Source organism: Embiotoca jacksoni, unplaced genomic scaffold (assembly GCF_022577435.1).
Source record: "Embiotoca jacksoni isolate LCO1_2020_lvr unplaced genomic scaffold, fEmbJac1.0.p SCAF_6, whole genome shotgun sequence".
NCBI lineage: Eukaryota > Metazoa > Chordata > Actinopteri > Embiotocidae > Embiotoca > Embiotoca jacksoni.
The window spans coordinates 517085-538810 of record NW_027185414.1 but is presented as its reverse complement, the minus strand read 5'-3'; the positions used below and the strand labels follow the sequence as shown (position 1 = coordinate 538810).

General features: G+C 39.5%; 1 protein-coding gene across 7 annotated transcripts in view; it reads right to left on the bottom strand.

Annotated features, from left to right (window-relative positions):
* The window catches only part of znf536 (zinc finger protein 536), a 197828-nt gene that overhangs the window by 157859 nt on the left and 18243 nt on the right, over positions 1–21726 (bottom strand). For 5 of the 7 annotated variants that reach the window (XM_069173407.1, XM_069173412.1, XM_069173413.1 and 2 more), the window contains exon 2: positions 15686–15767. The gene's annotated coding sequence lies outside the window, so the exon portion shown is untranslated. Of the gene's footprint in view, positions 1–15685; positions 15768–21534; positions 21629–21726 lie in introns of all 7 variants that reach the window. The other 2 variants (XM_069173410.1, XM_069173411.1) reach the window with 1 other exon arrangement.

The following is a 21726-nucleotide window of genomic DNA, read 5'->3' as shown; positions in this document are numbered from 1 at the left end:
CGAAAAGAGTGAGAAAAACAGATCTGGGATATAGCAGGTCAGGACCTTGGCAGATGAAATAATAAAGCCTTGACATACGGCAGAGAGCAGGTAGGCACACCACGACCCAGTGCAACCCAAGGCACCTCCCAACTGCACCTAATTCTCTCTCTCACTGTGTCTTTCTTCCCCACTGTTTACATACCCAGACACCTACATGCGTGGCAGACTTCCTGGATGTTCAGAGCAGTGTCAGGGCACAGCTAAAGGTCAGTATGCCTGGAAGCCGTGCAGAGCTAGCAACACTGTGCTGCTTTTACGATACAGATTTTTTTTTTTAATTCAATGTTTTAAATGCAAATGCTATGTGTGAAATTGACAGCATCACCAGATATATTGCCAAGTGTTTTCAAGGGGCAAGACTCCTCAAAATCAGAGCGCAGCTGATATAAACGGCCACTCATCCGACTATTTATTTGAAATTTTTATATTCGTAGTAAGATACAGATAAAAATGTAGCGTCAATGACACAGCCCCACACACTGATCAATGTGACAGAGCAGGAGTGACACTGGTTTTCACAAACACACAAAATAACAGGTCAGAGTCTCTGATTCACCCACAGTTACGTGAACAGACGTTGTAGTCAACGCTGACACATACACTCATTCTGATCTGTCTGTTGAAATATATTTTACTCCTACAGAGGAAACATGTTAGAGCTGTTAGAGTTAGGTGTATCTCAGCTGAATATGTAATGATTCACTAGTGAAGAATGATTATTACTGCAATGACCATATTCCATACTGTCATAGTCATTATTGTCGCAGACAGCATCCCTGTCATCATGAACACCGTCATCGGCATTCATCAAACCAAACAGAAGCCATATCATATTACAATGAACGTGGCATGGGTCGTCAGTGAATGGTGATAAAGCAGCGTTAGGATATCACACCAAGCATGTCCTCTTTTTTTTGTTTGTTACATAAGTTGTGATAGATGCATTTACTATTTTAAAGTCTGACTTTACTTAATCATTTAGATCATTTAGTGCCAGCTGACTCCACAGATGTAAAGACACCAAGGTTTAATCGTACTTCTTTGGTTTAATTCATTCAGGTTAAGAATACAGTGGAATTGAAAAAAAAAAAAAATCCAAATTAAATTACAATTTTTTTTTTGTTCAGGGAGAAATTTAAATGTTTACATATATTAACTATTGAGGTCAAATAGGACACAGAGGTTCAAAATTATGGCTTTGAAGATCTTTATCAACTTGTTTAAGAATATGTTCACACAGAAGTCATTTCCTAGGGGCAGGGAAAAAAAATTCACTCAAGTGTACCGGGGGCTTTAAAAAAAATAAAATAAATAAATATATATATATGTATATATATATATTTACGATGTTTTAATCATCACACTGATTCCTGAGTCAAAATAAATGTTTTTCTTTACACTGAGATAGTGTAACAGCTAGCAGCTAAACGTTAGCTCGGGAGCAAGCCGGTTACCTGCACATGAACCAGAGCGCTGGTATATATAGATACGTTTTCTTCTCATGGTTAGTGTTGAAACAATAAACCAAATTTGCAATAAATAAAAAATATTGGATTACAATACTTTTAGAATCCAATACTTATACCAATAAATAATATCAATATTTCCAACACATAACGAATTGACATGGTATCATAGAAATCATGGTCGTATTAAATTGTATATCGTCCCAGCTCTAATATTTTCCAGTTCAATTAGAAAATCAATCAATTCGTGTGTGTTATCATCATCGAAAACACAGTTGGTTCCTTGGTCCACCAAACAGCTGCCCGACTGACCTCAAAATTTGAAGCAAAGGACTTGAACATATCCTCATCTCCAAATTGATTGATTGGTCTTTATACTGACAAATAGTAGAAAACACTAAATCAGGAAGTTACCAGTGTTGTTCAAGGCTTCTTCATACATCCATCTTTTAACCTGAAAATACATCCAATGCCAATGTTCAGTACCTGATACGAGCATTTAGTGTGGAGGAAACATGTATAATCTAATCTTATATAGTGTATTTGACAGGTCTACTTCAGACTGACATCCACCAGTGTTGCTATCATTTCATTCTTAACTCTCTGAACAGACTGCATGAACCAGTCTGGGAGCCAGGCTAGACTGACATCGCAACTGCAGCTTTCGGTTCCCAGCACCTAACACTCCATTCGTAGCCCGAATATTGCCTGTGGGATTTCACCACACTAAAGAGTCATGTCAAAGATCTCGACAACACATGACATCTCCCTCAGCCACTGCTGTCATGTTCCCTCTGCTACTCACTTCCACCCTCCACCCTCCTCCTTTTTTTTTTCCAAGCCTCTCTTGACTTGAGCAGGAGACTTTCTCTCTGAGCGTTTTAAGTTGTCATTTTTTTAAACACACATATCAAAGCTGAGAGTAAAGCGGGGAAAAAAGACAGATGTTTCTCTTATGCCTTTTTACTCAAGTACCATGAAGCTATGGAAAGGAAAGAGAGGGAGAGGGAGAGAGAATAGAGCAAAAAGACATTTGCTGAGATCTTTTTGCAATCCACATCCTTTCTCCCGACGACTGGCAATACATCATTTGTATTGATGCAATATTAAATTTCAATATCGCATGTCAAAAGGTACAAAATGATAGATCATAGCCTAACTAAATGAATTATTAAAGGCCTAAGCCAGCTATGCTATCGGCTTCTCTTACAATCAGCTGTGTCAGAAGGGTGCAGTTGGTGATACTGGCAGCATTTCAAAGCTTTGTCGTTTTTCTCTCTATTCGCATCCCAGCTTTCTTAATCTAGCTTTCTGTCACTTATTAATGTTCCCAAGGAACTAAAAACCACAGATCTTTCCCTCCCAATAAGCAGAGGCTTAACTCACGTCCTTTTATTTCTCCAGAAAAAAATCTTTAAAAAAAATATGAATAAAGTCATGATTAAATATTGAATATTAAACATAATAGAAGCATAAGAAAATATGTTCTTTCTTAGATATGTTAGGGACAGAGAAGAAGAGGACACAGTCATGCTTGAGGCAGTGACTCATTTTGTGTGGTATGATTTATGTGTTCTTTATGTGCTCTGCGACCCTGTAAGTTTATCTCTATATTCCCTGTCTGATAGAGTGACACCTTGATTGTCTCTATGCCTTGACGCAATAACACTGTTTACTGGACTCAATGGTTGATTCTAATTTATGACCCAAGTCAAAGGTTGCATCTTTGAAGCTTTGTCTAGTTGTAGTTGATGGAAAAAAGAGAGGAGAACAGAGGAGACAAAAACGGAAGGCAGAGAAAAATATATGCTTTTCTACAGAAACAGTAGATTTAATTATAAGCATATTTTCAAACACTTGAAAAGGACATGCGCAAAATGAAATGTTTACTCTTCTTAAAATATTGATGCTGGTCCTTATGTTGGGCCCCATTTCCAAAAGTAGTATCTCAAGCTGATAATTGTAAACTTCATCTTACAAACCTTCTTAATCTTAAGAGGTGTTTCCCAAAAGCATCGTAATTGAAGACACTCTTAGAAGTGATCACTGAGTATCTCCTACCCACTCGTAGGAGGTTAAGATCATCTTATAAAGCTCCTGAAACTGCAGAGCTTTGATATAGAAATTATGGCTGAATGGTATTCACAATATGACCTACATGTTCATGAAATTTATAGAACCTGCCACTGCTTCAGTTTATGTTTTAAACAAGCTTAAAGGTAATAAATAAAGGCAAACGTGATTTGCATACAAATCCTCAGGCAGAAACAAAGAAATTACTGTGTACTTTCTATTAAAACCACCCAGTCACGCGAACCTTATAGTAAAGGACAGCAAGCTGTATACTGCACATTAGGCTGCATTTCAATATTCTATAATTCCAATTGAAACATTAATTTTTTGTTTCACAATACCTATGTGTCATGATGTATGCATTTGTAATATGTAGCATGACTTACAGACTGTCACATATGCAAAGTTAGATTAAAACAAATTCAGCATCATCTTCTGCACACAGACAGACGGTGGTAAGAAGCTCTTAATGGCATGCACATGCACTCACTTTTAAGTACTGCTTTGGGAGACGCCTGTAGAAATTTAAGAAAGAAAATGCAATTAACTTCAAAGATCAAATAGGACTCCAATAATTGCCTTTCAAAAGAAAAGCAATTATTGGGGTGCTTTTATCAAAATCTCAAAATTAGACCAAGTGATACTGAACCAAATTTAGAGTCACAAACATGTTAAAAATGTCATGTTTTTCATATTTTTTTTTAAACTTCACTGTACTGTTGTGTATGCACAGAATAACCAACTGTCGTCACATTGATTTTGGGTTCTTCGACTTGTTTACACAGAAAGCAATGTGAGGTTGTTATTGCATGTATAGTTTGGCAGAACTGAGTGAGGATTCAACCAGATGCCATCCCAAATAAGGAAACAACCACCCCTATTTGGGTTTCTGATTCGGGGTTACATAAATCTGAATCTCTCTTTAATGAGCCTTGATGCCATATGTACACTTTGCATATTTCTAAGTATTTTTGCTTTCGCATGTCAGTCAGTTTAACTTACGTATGATATGATTTGAAGCCAGGACTTCAATACAGAACTTAAAGTTCAACATTTTAGGAAATAAATGTATCTTCTTGGCATGAACTAAACCAGACTGTTGATTCTACAGTAATGTCTGCATGCTACATACAGTGTAACGCTGGAGCCAAATAGTTGTCCACAACAACTGCAAAGAGAACTGGAAGCAAATAAAATCTCCAGTTAGATCTTATGATAAATCTCTACAACTAAGTGCAACGTTAGCATGACCCATAGGTCCACAATAGTCACATTAATGAGAAATGCGCCAAGTTGAAATAAATCGGAATTATCCTTTAAGAGTGCAGACTGGAGCTTGGTACTGATTTTTCATCTAATTCTCAGCAAATAAGCATATTTACTAAAGTATCAAAACTATTTCATTAGGACTTAATTTTGTATGTGTAAGAAGAAAAATGTTTTAGTTGCTCTTATGATTGTTTTCTGAAAATGTACACAGTTTTGATTTTGGACACTAACCCTGCTGTAGAGAAGAGTAACAAATGTAACCTTGGTATCCATATACAAAGATGGGAACAGCTGTTACCTCAAAATGTCCAGAAAATATAAATATTAGGAATGCTTGAATCGTCACTGACCAAAATGAGACTAAATGTATTTTTGATTTACTTACTCAAGACCAAAAAAAGAAAAAAAAATGACTAACACTACAATAAAAAATTGTGTCAAGATACTAAAACTAAAACTGAATCTGCATCAGATTAACAATGATTTAAGTGGAGCCATGAGTGCACTTTTCCATTAACCTTCCTCTTGTTTTCTTTCTGAAAAATGTAGTTCATTTAATCTGATTGTCATCAAATTCCATGAATCTGAACACACAAAATAAGTTAAATTAAATTAAAATACATTTTCATTCGACTTGGGGTGTTTTATTTCATTTTTGTACAGCTCTGGTTTTCCCACAAAAAATAACCTGTAACTAGTTATGAATGGGTGAGACTACAATTAGAGTTCATCAGATAAGAACATTTCATATACACACACACAAACACACACACACACACACACACACACACACACACACACACACACACACACATACACACACACACACACACACACACACACACACACACACACACACATCTCACTCGCTCTCTTGGCTTCCATGGCAACCCCCGATGGGTACCTTTCCCAAATAGATTCTTTCCCCCACAGGAACCACACCTGTTGGCAATTCTCACAAACAACCACAAGATTGTTTGTCGCAGCTCTGGTACAAAAAGCTTCTCTGAGGCCTTGCTCGCAGTTATGATGCTCGCCAGCATCATGACCAAATGATATACTGCACATGCTCTTTGATCATGAAACTGGTGAGGCGGAAACTGGCCCAAAACATTTCAACGATGAGGAAGATGGCCCGAGGTTGATGTTACATTCCGGTCAAAGAATGATATTGTTTGACAGATTGTGAACATATAAATACCGTTATTGTTGTTCTTTAATGAGTTCAGACATTACGTTTAAATGCTTTCTTTTCTCATTAAACCTTACCAGTCAGGCTACCAAAAAATGTCCATATTTCACTCAAAGTTGTGATAGATAGCACAATATGTTTTATCGTAAGTATTTGTTATAGTGAAAGTAATGCAGTTTTTTGTTTGTTGTTGTTTGAACTGAAAAACAAGTTGTATGACCTCAGGACAATGAGGCCTATGGCTATGAAGGGCAAATAAAAGTGCAAAAGTTTATTTTAGAGGTGGTCAAATCCCAAATAGTTATATTCTAGTTAACGTTGCATGCTTGTCTGAATGAAGCTTGTTGATATAGATACACAGAGAAGAACTATATGCTTATTTCTATGTGCTTTTGGCCTGCATGGCTGTTAATTCTCCTGTGCTTGTGTGATGTCCTCAATCCCCAACCCCATGAGGTTTTAATTGCAGGGTCCAGATTGCCAGGGCTGGTCAGGGCCTGGCGACCCCCATGAGAAGTCACAGCCTCCATTTAGCTTCCAGATCCCATGCAAACGGGCCCCCGTGTTATCATGCGAGCACTGGCTGGCAAAAATTCAATTTTCATCCCCCTTTTGTATCCAAGCCTGCTGTCTTGCCCTAACGATGCTCTGTCATCAACCCCCCCCACCCCTGATACACACACACACACACACACACACACACACACACACACACACACACACACACACACACACACACACACACAAACACGCATACAAAGATACTCACGCATGCATATAAACACACACATGCACACAAACTGTACACACACATCCCTTCTTTTGCCTGCTCCCTTCAACAACAGAACACAGTGGAGTCGTTAGGACCCTCTCTTCATTACTTCAAAAAACCAATCATTAGACACCAGAGTATATACGTAATTAGAAAATCACTTCCTTTGCAATCCCGGCTAAGTAGTTTACATACTGTAATTACAGGGACAAAATCAATTTTTAATCATTTCACTGATTGGGCTCATCAGCTCAGTAGGAACATTGTATCCTGCTTGTTGTGCGAAAGCAACATCTGGGCTAAAACAATTACCCTTTTGTATTCTAGAGCAGCTCTGAAAATGCCTTGCTGCCACTTCCCCACGTCGTGGGCACTCTCTTTCAATCTCTATCCGTCTCCAGACGCCTTTTTCCCTTTGCCTTCGTCTTCCTTTCGTTCTCCCTCCATCTTTCTTTTTCTCTCCCTCTCTCTCTTCTTCTCACTCTTCCTCTTTCACTCTCTGCCCTTGACTTGGACATGGAGGATCACATTTAAAGCTTTATAAATCAATACGCTATAATAAGCTGCTCTTGACAAAGCAAGACAGAAAGGAGGGGAAAAAAACCAACATATTGCTTTTTTAACACCTCTTCTGTTTTTTTCATGCCCAGTTATTGTCATTGATGTTTTTTCATTATTTTATTTTTACATTGTTGCCAGTTTTTGTTTGGCCTTGCAGAAATATCACCTTATTACCATGTTTGTACACTATATGTTTGGGGGCATGTGGGGAAGGGGGGTGACGATGTGAGTAACAAACGAATAAATCAAAACAGACGAAGGCAATTCCCTGCCTTCTTGTTGCAGTGAGACATACGTACTGTAAATATATAATCCAACTTCAAACTGTGTCTTCTGTCCTGGTATGTTTCACCCTTCACCAGCTAATAAAATGCTTTGTATTCTTGTCTGAGAGAGGACCAATCGATCCACATTAGTCTGAACTCCCTCTCTCTCACTTTGAAAACTCAGGAAATCTGATTTCAGAGGGGGGGAGAGAAAAATCGGTTAATGCATTGATCACCCAGGCTGTATGCAAATCACATTTGCCTTTATTTTTTGCTGATCAATAGCATTAATTAACGGCTTCATTTTAACAGCACCCCACAATCCCGTTAGACACTGCTGTCGACCTCAGAAATCATCTTTTCCCCCGTACCTCACTGGCTGTGGTAATGAACGGCACATGGAAAGGGTCATAAATCAGGAAATCCAATTTGACCATGAGCTCAAGTAGTAACAGTAAAATATGAGTGCTAACAAAGCACACAGGTAGATCATCCTTTACTCTGCAATAAATAGCTTATTTTATCACAAAAAACTCAAAAGAAAAGAATGTTCACAAAAAAAAAAGTAATCGAACTGTTTAAGGAACTCTTCATGAGGTTCAGTCTGTATAGACAGCTACAATCCCTTCTGTTGCTCCTGAGGAGCTTTTCAAAGTCTGAAAATAATGAAAATAATGACCCAGGTTATGTCATGCTGATGTGAACAGGGTTGTCTCAGTTTAGACTTTAAAAATGTGTGTTTGCAGGGAGGATCTAATATAAAATGCTATTACATTTTGTTGTGGAAAGTGCAGGATTGTGGTTGTTGGCGCTTGACCATGCAAGACACAGAGGATATCTCACCTGCTTTGATTTTGACCATTCATATTTTAATCTTTCTCAAAAGCCTCCAACTTTATGGAATTGATATAATAATTACTGCAATCACGGTAGCAGTCCCTTAGTGACGTAAAACCTTTTTGTGTGAAGCTTTTGTCCTTTATTAGAATCAAATATTTCAAGAGAAACAAACTGTATAAGAAGTCTATACGTGTATGTGTGTGTGCATGCACATGTGTGTGTGTGTGTGTGTGTGTGTGTGTGTGTGTGTGTGTGTGTGTGTGGTTGAAAGGGGTGGGGGTCTCTACTAACCAGCCTAGCTGCTGCTGCCAGGGATGCTAGTGTGTGGGATTAATAATAGACGCTTTTTGAAATTATTATTCCCAAAATGCTCTTTTGTGTTTTGCTTTGAAGGGCATATGCGTGTGTGTGTGTGTGTGTGTGTGTGTGTGTGTGTGTGTGTGTGTGTGTGTGTGTGTGGTGGTGGTGGTGGTGGTGTGTGTGTGTGTGTGTGGGGGGGGGGGGTGTTAAGTGAGTGGGGAGGGGGGGGGGGTGAAGGGTGGCTTGCTTGCTCATTTGGAGAGCTTTTCCAATTATACAATTAGTCAGGAATGTAGGCCAAAAGCCTTGGTGTTCCTCCTTCTCCCCGACCCTGTGAAGTGCCCTCACCTCACTTTGTATTTATCTGTTTCTTTGTCGCTGGTCAAGAAATAAGTAAAGACACATGTATAGAAAAAATGTGCAACTGGGGATAAACACAAGTGACTCAAAGTCCACAAAGTAGCAGAACCAGCACATAAGGTTAACGAACACTGACCTCTGTGAATAAGGTTTACACATGAATGACAATAGCACTACGCTGAGGTGCCAATGGATAAATTCATACGGTTGGGGCTTGTCTGATCAAATACTGTTTGCTGTGTGGAAATGTTCTTTTTAAATCCTCCAACAACTCCAACAACACTACGAAAGCCCAACACTTGGGGAAGATGATGTTTGTTGGATAGCTGGATTGGGTTTGAACACCCATACAATGCTCACTACTGTTGATTCCTCATTTTTTTCATGAAAATGAAGTGATATGAGAAATGGATTTATGATGAAGAACAAATTGTTTTATAATTTGGCCCCTGTCTGATTGTCCCCTCACTCTAGCCTGGCTGGTACCAAGTGTGCTGTACTGGGTTTAATATGAAGCAACAACAACAGCCAAGTGCCATCTGTTGGCATGCGGAATTTCTGTAATCTCTCTTTACTGATTACAACAATGACTACACAAACCTCTTAAATAATTATCCCACAATGTAAAAAAAGCTAAATAATTATAATCATTAACTCCCACTAAGTCTGCCACTCCTCCAGCAAATGAAGGCTGTCAGAGAGAGAGAAAGAGAGATAAAAAGAGAGACAGAGTGAGAGAGATATTTTTTTTTCTGCTGTGATGCCAATCAAGTCTTATTTATACCAGCAGGGTAGAGTACCACACAGCAGTGACAATTTTAACCCAACAACATTGAAGAGGAAACTGTGGCAATATTGACCTGTCTCCACCCACTACCCTGACACCTTATGTCATTCTTTTTCTGTTTTCCCAATGATAAAAGATCACCATGAAACAGACATTTTGTTGTTTCTGACATCAGGTTAATTTTTCCAGTAGTAGTCAAACCAATGTCAGATTTTAGGGTTGCTCAGAATAAGAATATATATAAAAAAAATTAAAAAAAAAAAAAAATTCTCAATTCATCATAACTAAAGTAATACATTTTAGAGAAAGTTACATTTGTTTTTTTCGTGGTCAGTTACTTAAATAGTCCAAAATGCATTTCAGCTGTTATGAGACGAGTAAAACACTCAATGGTCACAATATAGCTAGGTACTATTTTTTATGTGTATGGCGCAATAAAAGGTCATACCCCTTCTCTGGGGGCATTCTGGGAAATGTAAAAAATGATGACAAACAAAAGGACACCAGGCATTGGCTGTGTGGGTAAAGCAGTCTATTACAGTTAATCATTCCTGGAGTGCTCAAAAACATGATAATGTACTTATTTCCTTGGTTTCTTCACGCAAAATTTAAACCACAAACATTTTACTCAGGTACAAGTAAGAGTCCTCCATTCATATATAGATCTATTAAAGTATGAAAACTATACATTATGCAGCAGGATGACCAGTCAGTGCAACATTTTGATACTGTAGTTGGTCGATATAGAGTTATTTTAGTAATCATGAACTAATTGAATTGTATGAAGATGCATCACTTTTAAAAGCTGATAATGTGTTTTGCATGTAAATACAGAATACAGAATTTACTTCTAAATGTAGCTGAGCAGAAATATGAATTTGTATAAAAAGTGAAAATACTCAAGTACCACAGAAGTGCCTCAAATTTGTACCAAGGTGCAGTACTTACATCAGGGCTCTCGATAAACATGTTTCCATGTTTTGTCATCAGCGGGTTTGGTATGTGTATCTGTCTGTAAATGTTCTGCTGGGTGTGTATGTGTGTTCAGGTCTGTTTATGCATCTCTCTCTGTATAAGTCATCTGTGTGTGTAAGCATCTGCAAGTTTGTGTGTGAGTGCTTTGTGTGAGAAATGGTGTGAGAATACGTCATGGGTAGCATGTGTTAGCTCTGCTTCCAATATGAGGGAAATCTGTGGCACATACCTCCAATATGACACAAGCCAAAACGATATGACTCACCCATACTATATTCGATTAATAAAACTACAGCTGGCAAAGTGTGTTCCGAAACAACAGACCATTACTAAGGCATAGTTTGACTGAAGAAATGGCGCATCATATTGTTATTAAGCCATGGAATCTGATATGATAAAAAAAAGAAAATGATGTTACATTTGCAGCTAAATATGTCATTCATTTTTCACTTTAGTAAGCTGAATGCAGGGTGATAATTTGGTGTAGCTTGGAAAAGCAGAGGACAGGTTCCTTATATGTTAAAACCTGCTATTCATCTGAGTCTTATGATAAATGTTAGAACATGAATTTCCCAGCTTCAGGAGAAAAGGTTTTCATTGATTAGCACTTTACAAGCAATCAATTATTACAAACCGGCCTGACCCCCTCATCTCTTTCTCTGTTTCTCAGGATGCCAACTCACCGGACGATGGTATTTTAAGAATTAAGTGAGAAGTATTTATTGGAGAGAGGAGCGAAGGAAGAGCAGGGATAGAGACATGTATAGATTTAGGGCGAGCAAAGAAGAATGAGAGGTGTGTGAGGAGGTCGCCAAAAAAGAGAGAAAGTCTTATTTCTTGTATTTGACGATGTGTAATGATGATGATGATGATGATGATGACATGCTGATGACAGACAACCAGGCAGGATGAAGTATCCTAAACCTCACAAAGCAGACATATCCCCTGTCAAAGGATCTCCCATCACTGATACGCACAGACACACATGCACTGCACTATAACAGCCCGTCACCATGAGACATGGGGTGGCCACACTTATCCAGGTCCAGGAGTAATGGCTTGCACCTGTTTACTTGTCACCTCTGTTTGCTAATTGTCTCCTTGAGTTACGTAGAGATGAATTGACGGCATTGTGGCTTTTTCACAGACCATGGGTGTACGTGTGTGTCAATATGTAATGAAGCGACTGATGCCAAACTTATTTTGTGTTGCATAGCTCTGTCCGGTGTGCATGCTAATACTCAAGGTGATTAGCATTATCCAGGAAGTGAAAAGACAAGAACTGGAGCAGCAAATTGGTAATTAACTCTGTGTTGTCAGGAGAGATTGACCCAAGAAATGTTTAGCTTAGCTTAGCTTAGCTTAGCACTTGTGGCCTTGTCTATCTTTAATGTTACTTTCAAAAACCTCCAAAGTGGAATATATTTGCACAGATCTGGTCTAGTTGTGTCCTTGACGTACGTCTGCTTTCAACAATTAAAAAAAACAAAAAAAAAAAAAAAAAAAAAAAAAAACCTTTTTTTTATTATTATTATTAATCTGGGACTCCACTAAAGTAGTTTTCTACAGTTCGAAAACAAATACTTATATATCTTATACTGGTCCTTTATACAGCCCCCTAGGTCATCCTCCATGGGAAACAAGCCATTTGACCTTGTGTGTCTTTAAGGCCTTACTCTATGAATGGCCGCTTTCTGCTGATTGGCCAACCTACAGGAGGCCTGCTGAGGGATGACACCCAGTGCTTGTGCCCACTGCCTCACCCTAGGGGTACTAAAAGACAACTGTAAACTTCCCAACCAAAATGGTTTGACATTACGGTGGTTTTAGTCTTTCAATGAAAAGCTGTGTGTACATTTTTGTTCTCTACCTATGCCTCTGTTAATGGGTTGGCAATAACATAGGTAGTAAAATCTTATTCCGCTGTCACCAAACATCTGTAAGTTATAGTATCTCCCTGCACTGTCCGTCTATACTTTGTGCTGTTCTGTACCTGAAGCACATGACCATATGAAGTTTGTTATAAACTGAGGTTTCAGAGGTTTTGCGGTTTGAAACCTGACTAGTTTTCAATTCTATTCAATTAAATTGTATTTGTATCACACCGAATTACAACATGAGGCACCTCAGGGTTCTTAACATAGTAAGGTACTCACAACAGAGCTTTCAAATATTATAAAGAGAAACTCAATAATTCAACAAATCAGATATAGGACAACTGGTTTTAAGGACCTACAGGTCTCAGCAAAAGAGATTTGTGAACAAATGAACATTGGAGAATTCATGGCGGAGAAGAGGTTGAGGCCCACAATAAGGCACTTTGCTTTCTTAACTTGAAAAAGTGGTGGAAAGAGGGAGCTAGCACTGAATCCACCTCCTCAGGAAAGCGGAATCTGCAGACGACACCTGCATGAGACAAGCACCCACGCTGCTGCCAAGGGTGGAGTGGAGAATGGAGGTAGACCTAGGCAACCAGCTCCATTTCCAGGAGAAATCTGCAGCACCACACTGCAACCACACTTGGTGCCGTGGGGTGCGACTGAAAAGTCTCTGCTGCTGGTTGAGCTAACAATGCCAAGGGAAGAGGGGATGGAGGCAGCCCACAAAAACAAGATAGCAAAGTATGCAGAGATGGTCACTGAGTGCAGGGAGGCAGGATGAAGCACGAGGCTTTGCGCAGTGGAGTTCGGCAAGAGAGGACTCGTAGGAAGCTCAACAACATAGGGACCAAGGGTGAGAAATTACACAAAGCCATGATGGAGCTTTCAGAAGAAGCTGAGAAAGCAAGCTTTTTTGCTCTGGCTGGGAGGGTGGTTCAAAAAATGAGGAGCCAGCAACTCCTGAGATAGGTTAGCTTCTGGTGAATGGTGGACTCCAGCTGATCTTGACCTTGCAGCTAACCAAATGGGTACCAGTGGAGGTGCTGCAGGCCTCCAGAACTTCCTTTGCAGAAAAGATTACCACATCTAAGCTTCTCACTTACCTTGCTTAAAATGACATCTGTGAGGTGTACCCACATCTTTGGGCAGCTCTACAGATTGTCTGCAGAGTGGAGCTTTTCTGAACTTAAATTAATCAAGAACTACTGGAAATATTCCACGGCAAAAAAAAAAAGACTGACTGTACTTGCAGTAATTAGTATCAACAATAAAGTTGGCCGTCAGATCTCTTACAGTGATGTCATAAACGACTGAACAGAAACCAGAAACTCAAGAGAAAGTGGAATATTAAAAATGTTTAGATAAGGAAAAAGATCGAATGAGGCAATTTCTGACTTAAAGCGCTTTGTATTTTTTTTTTTTCTGAACCTTTTGCACGTGTGTATGTAGTTTTCAAAATTAATTGTTAACATTTATATTTTAGTCTTAGACCCTTGTTTTATTATTACAGGTTCCACTGTTAATTTTATGTCATTATTAGGTATTAAATTCAATACCCTCTGTTTTTTACATTTGCCTTTATTCTTGTGTAAGAAGCTTTGCTGAGGGAGGCATGTTTTTCGAAGTTGCTTCTAAGTGTGGTTGATTGTTGTTCTGTACTTTTGTACATTGCAATTTTTTCAAACCCAAAAAGTAAAGGGTTAACTTCTTTACAGTAAATCCCTTGTCTGATGATTCATTTTGGGGATTTTTTTTTAGTACACCATTTTAATTATGCAACGTAGTACTGAATCTCTTTGAGTATTAAAGCGGCAATTAAAACCAGACTATTGTTGTTAGTTTGACACCTTTTAAGGCCAAAACACACAGGCGCTGCAAGGTGCGCATCAAAACAGCCGCTCCTAATACACGTTTTTTTTTCTGAACAAGCCGCCCAGCGACACTTTACGCCACTTTCCGAATTCCAGTGTTGCTGCGCATGAATAATTAGTTTTTTACCCCAAAGAAAAGGCTTTTTGTACCTCCCAGCTCCCGTTTATCTTTTACTCTGCTCCTGTTGCAGCTCGACTTCCTCACCTCTCTCTGTTGTAGTCTCACAGTGGACGAGGGGAGAAGAGTTAACGAGGTCGAGAAATATCCCGAGCTGTACGACCCACAATGCATTTATTATCAGGACAATGGGAAACTTATCCATCATATTGTGTTGTTCCGCGCTGTGTGTTACTTTCACATGTTGCTGCACGCCGCCTCCTATTGGTGCTGGGTGCGGGTGTTGATGCGCAACACTTGATGCGCCATGGCACTGTGACGCTTGTGTGTTTTAAGCTTCGGATTAAACCCACAGAAGGGTAAGAACATGCCAGGCTGACGTTGGTAACGATGTAAGCGACACAGCTACGATTAATAAAAATCATAATGGGTGTGTTACCTTTTTCGAAGGTTTGCCAATGATCAAGCATTTATGATAGTCAATAGTTTTGGAGATGTTGGGGGGCCCTCAATCAAATTCTGCTTGAGCCACCTTAAAGGTTCGGGCCAGCCCTGCATCCACTTATTTTTGTGATGGAAGTCTGATAGGTTTATGGCTCAAAGCTTGGCTATTCAAATGATCTGTCTGAAAAAAACAAAGGTGATGTTTGAGTATATCAAATTATAGAACGGAGTGTATTATTCACAGAATGAGCCGTGGTCTCTCCAACAAATGTGCTAATGTGAAATTCCCAGGTATGAATGTCTCGGTAGTGTGACTCAGAAGTATGGCACTGTCTGTAAAGTGCATACTTAATTGACTTTCCCCAGATAAAGATTTAAATGAAAACAAAACATAAGTGCACAGGTCTGTAAATGTGACAGACACCTTTAATATCCTCCCCTTTCCGATGATCAATCGGTGTGATCGTACCTGTGAGACTGCCGCTTCTCCAACAAATGCCGGATGTCAGGAAGAGCGCCGACAGCTTCACAGAAGGTGGGACGACAAAGGCCTGTAAACAAAGCACACACACCAGGAAATTCACAGTCACCCGCATTTGAAGCTTGACAAGTTTGCAACACTGGCGACAGAAGAGAAATACCCATAAAAAAGCTGTCTGCTGATTCCCCTCCTCACAAAACCCCGCACAGCTTTATTTTTCCTCAGGACTTCCTGTGAAGATGTGATGTCATTTACACATTCATGAATAACATAACGAATTTATGAACTGTAATTGCATGTGTTTATCAATCTTTACATTTTTCATCTTCTTCTTATTATACCTTATGATTTGACATTGTGTTATCCATTTGAAAATGGGGGACTTAAACTGGGATACATGCTAAGTTGCATAGGTTTAACATTTAACAATTAAAATGCCACGGAAAAAAAGCAACAAACAAACCAAAACCAACAAACCATGTTCCAACATGCAAATAAACAGTAAGAGGGGCTCGGTGGAGGTTTGTCTCTGATCCAGCCACTTCTAAACACCAGAAAAATAATCAGGCTAAAATATTGAATATTCGGTAAAGGACTGCCACTACTTTTTAAAGTAGCCTGTCTCTGGTTTAGTGGTATTTGTGCATTTGAGTTCTCACAGAGAGCAAGGGTAAAAGCAACTGACTTTTAATATGGGTCATGATTGAAAAATTACCAGGGGATCTATTTCCTGAACTATGCAAAGTTGTTATGCTCGACTGAGCTTTGTTCTTTTTAAGATAATGTATCAGTTTTTACGCAGCTGACAAAACTGCTCCAGATTTAAATTGTTTTTTTGTGACATTTCAAACATTTACCTAAATCTGTTAGTGTTTGTTTAGATGGTAATCAATGAGATCTTGCTTTTTTTATATTTACCTTCAGTTTTAGAGCTACATGCTCAGTGCTGTGTTGTTTCTGTACTTCAAAGATCACCTATCACTCGCAGTGTGATCAATACTGTCATCTTTTTTGTTAGGTTTTGTAGGTAACGCTCTCCTGTGTGATCCACTAGTATTGAAATGCTGTAATAATACTACTAAATTTGGACTCTCAAAGAAGGTCCTAAAGAGGATCCAACAGACTCTCAGGGCTATTCTGAATGGGGATAGGCAGTCAGGCATGGAGAAGCTGGCTCAGTCCTGGAACAGTGGGATAGTGGGGGAACACAGATGTGGAGGGTCTGCAGGAGGCCACCCAGATTTACTCACCACTACTGTTTCAATGGAGCGTCAAGAGTAAAACTCACACTCATACAAGGAACACACACACACACACACACACACACACACACACACACACACACACACACACACATGCTCACACACAAAGCCACGATGTTGCCGTAAGTCACAATCTAAATTGGCTCCCAAGGGCATACCGACTACCTTGTTCACCAAAGGCATTGTGTATGTTTTCTGAGTGCTTAGCATATGCTGCCGTAACCTGAGATCTCTGTTGCTGTCTCTCTCTCTCTTACTCTTTCTCTCTTTTTCTCTGTTTCCCTTGCACACCCATACACTTGTACACAAACACACAATGTTGCTAGAAGTTGCTCTCTTTTCTGCTTTTACGCATTTTCCTTCAGGAGATTAATTAAATTGAAAATAGTTCACATCTACCTATTAAACCATGTTGCACCAACCGCCCACCAGACAATCATTGACAGAAACATAACTACAGGCAGGGTGATTGGGTGGGGGTGGGTTGGGGGTTTTATACAAGGAAGAAAGTGGTATGAAGAGAGGAGATACTACAAGGAATTCTTCTCAGATCACAAGTAATGAGGAATGCCACGTCTTCTTTTTATACTGTTGAATGATATTATAAACACACTTATTTTCATATGAACATGCTGATAAAATGTCATCGATGAAATGTCAATCAGTCAATTAAAAGAAAATCATAATCTATCACGTTGATTGTCTGAGTACAGTGCAGAGGCTGTTTTGCTATGAAAATTTGAAAAAAAAAATGTAAATCATACCATATTGCTGTTTTCATTATCAAAATGATGTGTATGGCCATAAGAGTAGCTTGCAAAAAATACAGAAAATCAGGTCGTTTTATCACAGTGAAATACCACAGAAAAGGCACTTGATTGAATCTGCTATATCTCTGATCTGATATAAAGCGTACTGCAGAGTAATGAAAATGGCTAACATTTTAAGACAGTCTAACCTTTCCTGTGTTTACCTTATTAAAGAGTGTGTACCTTAACTAGTAGAGCAATACACACAGGGGGGAAAAAACAATGTGTATAAAGCTGGCAGTGTTTAAGCAGGCGAGCGGTAAAGTAATAGGCAAGAGCAGTGAAGTGTTGATTCTACAAAAGATGCGGTAGAAAAATTGCACCTTAGTGCACATACACACACACACACACACATACACACACACATGCATGCACGCAAGCATGCACATACACACATACAAGCAATTACATACGTATGCACATCCAGGCACACACACACACACACACACACACACACACACACACACACACACACACACACCACGCACACATATTCCATCCCCCTCCTCAATACACTCCCACAACACGGCCGGCTGCCTGGCAGCCGAAGTTAACATTTTCAGAGAAAATATTCCTTGCCTCCAATAGTCCGATGTAATTCATTTTCCATCTCTGTTCATTAATCATTGTTAAAATTAGTGATCCATTTCTTCCACTCTGCCATCTGCACTCAGCTTCCTAACAAACATGACACCTCAGCGCATAATAAAAGCTGACAGCTACGAGGAGGCCTTTCCAAATAGCTTTCTGCATATGTGCACCTCCATGTCTTGATGCCGTTGTAAGACAAAAGTAGGTTATTTAGACCACTGGCTGGAGAGAACAGCATATGAGTACATATACATGAGTACACATGCATACTGAAACATATATAAACATTCACCTAAATAATCTCAGAACACCTAGTGCCATGAATAAATTCCCCCTCCCATGTACCAGCATATACACAGAACTATAGTTGGACCAAAATTTTCAATGGAATGTATTAATTTCCAGAGAAGAAAAATATTTCCCCCATATTTATCAGCAAAAGTGTAAAATGCAAAAAAGAGAACCATACACGATATGAGCAATCAGGAAAATAAAAAGAGCAAAAGAAGCAGAGAAAGAGAACCATCAAAGTTTTAAGTATCCTTACACACACCCGGTTTTTACTTTAACTTCAGCTGGGACAGTGTTGTACTTTCCATTTGCATTTGCTTCCAACAGCTGTGGCATTTACGTGTAGGCATATTTGTTGTGATACTATACATCAGTTCAGCTGCACCCTGCTCACACTTGGCTAAGCTGCGTAAAACTTCAACTAATAGGGAAAACAGTAGGGAATAGACAGTAGGTAACGAGAGAGTGAGTTGCTGGGCGACAGGATCTCCCTTTCTGGTCACCCAGGCCTCATAAAAACTGCTCTAATTCACATAAAAATACCTTGATAGAAAGCTGTCCCTAAATGACCCCCCAGACACCCTTGTGCTCAGGCCAGTAGCCTCAACAGATTTAGATTTAGGTACTTAAAATATAGCAGGCTTAATACTCTGGAATGCTTAAAATTTAGGTAAAAAGTAATGTCATCTATATTTCCAATGTATTTATCATGCACACACTCATACTTTAATGATGCATTAAGCAATAAATGTAGCTGTCTGTCTGTGTTGTATGTGAGCAGTTGCAGTCAGATCAGAAACCCAGGTTACACGTAAAATCATCTCGGAACAACTCCTCCACTTCGAAAAAGGCAAACATCTGAAAACATATATCAAAAGATCATTTAAAAAATTCACGAAGTGAATATGAATGCCTCTGAAGCCTCTGTCTCTCTTCTGGGCTCTCCCACTCTCCGCCACACGCACAGCTTACTTAGAGTACCTTCCGTGAGTTTCTTGTGACACCCCCCCCCAAAATAAATTGTCCCTACTCACTTTCACACACACATGTGCGCACGATCACAAGTATGCACACACATGTACATACATACGCTTGCACACACAAACTTAACAATTCAATGCTGTGAAGTCCTCTGATTCTCTTCTATACACACACACACTGAAACACACACACACAGTCAGGATCCCTCCCTGGCGAGGTGTGTGTGTGTCTCTGCCCGAGGCACAGCACATTAATCTATATAATGCCCTCAAAGAGAAGGCTTTTTCACACCGCTAACTGCCAAGGACTACGAGGGGCAGCGGCTGAGCCATGATTCAGCTGTTAGCCCAACTGGCATCCCTGCGCGCACACACAGCTTGCACCCCCTCACCACTCCCACATCCCTCTTAACACACACACACACACACACACACACACACACACACACACACACACACACACACACACACACACACACACACACACACACACACAATATGTGTACAAGAGTATCCACATGCACCCTTCACAGGCAAGAAAGACAACACTGACATGTCAGCTCACAGGACACACTCATCAGTTTTAAGGCTGGATATAAAACCTTTTATAGTAAACAACAAATTGTGTTGAAAAGTAAATTCATATTGACTTTACTTTTTCCTTTCCAGATTGGTCCTAATATAAATCATAAAGTTGACAACTTTAGATTGCATTTTAAAAGTCAAGAGTCCCTTTTAGAAGTCTTTAAAAGTGACCAATACAATTCAGAACGCAACCAAGCAAATAACTGCAGAAGTTGTTGTCCGGTGCAGTACCTCGGCACAGCAGACACTACAGACACACAGATGTTACCTTGCAGGATTTCTGGGCTTCATCATTCTCATATTTAAGACTGTAACCTCTTGCCATTGTGTGAGGTCGACCTGTGTAGATGTAATATTCATTTGTTGCATTAAGAGCCACAAAACAGACAGCTCAGCGCGGTGATTGGAGGACCAGTGCTCAGAGACAAACGGCAAGCAGAAGAGCAGCTAAATCATCTTGACATTCACCAAGAAGTAGCCATACAGAAAGATAGTGCTGCTGTTAGTTCTTCCATCGACTAATTTGGTTCTACTTAACCCCTGAACACCCCTCATACACACACACCGAAGTAGATGCAAGGCAAACAGTGGCTGGTAGACACACATGCACACGGACAAGGGCACACACATACGCGCCTCGCAGTGACACATTTAATTCCAGGTTCTCAGCACATCTGAATTACAGCAGCCTGATGAAGGAGAGAGGGCCAGGCCCCTCTGGACTGATTAGCATCATTTAAGAAAGTCTTCCTTTTCCATCTGCCTGCCTCAGTGACCTCTCTTACTTTCTTTGTCACTCTGACAACCACCTCCCAGCCTACAAGAGGGGTGGCATTCCCTGCAGCACAAGTCAATATGAAGTACACTCATATACATCTGATACAAGAGAACAACTCATGCGGTGTCTGTGCCAATGGAACTATTTTATTCCTTCAAGTATTCACAGACAGCTGCTTGATATCTTTAGATAACAAGCAACAAGATGATACACCTTGTGTGTGTGTGTGTGTGTGTGTGTGTGTGTGTGTGTGTGTGTGTGTATGTGTATATATATATATATATATATATATATATATATATATATATATACGTCAGAGGCCATATGATGCCATTTTTTTCTGCATGTGTAAAGTAAATAAGACAGAGCCTGTTTTATTTGTGCATATTTCCCCCTTCTAAATTATATAAGCCTTGCACATGGCTTAAAATTTTGTAAAGCTTTTCTCAAAATCCTACTTATGGTTGCCATTCTGTGCCAAAAAGTTCATCTGGCCTGTAAATTTAAGCATGGATTACAAATATTCAAATCATGAGCTTACTGTTCAAATAAACATTTCCAACAGGGAGGGGAAAAGTTGCAAGGCATACACTTTCAGCATAATTCCTTCTCTGGCACCTCCCCTCCCCTCGCTCCTAATAAAACAACCACAAAAAAAAGCAGGGAAGAGAAAGGGGGTTGGGGTGGGAAGGGGAAAAAAAACAGAAATGCAAAAACAAAAGACAGAGTTAAA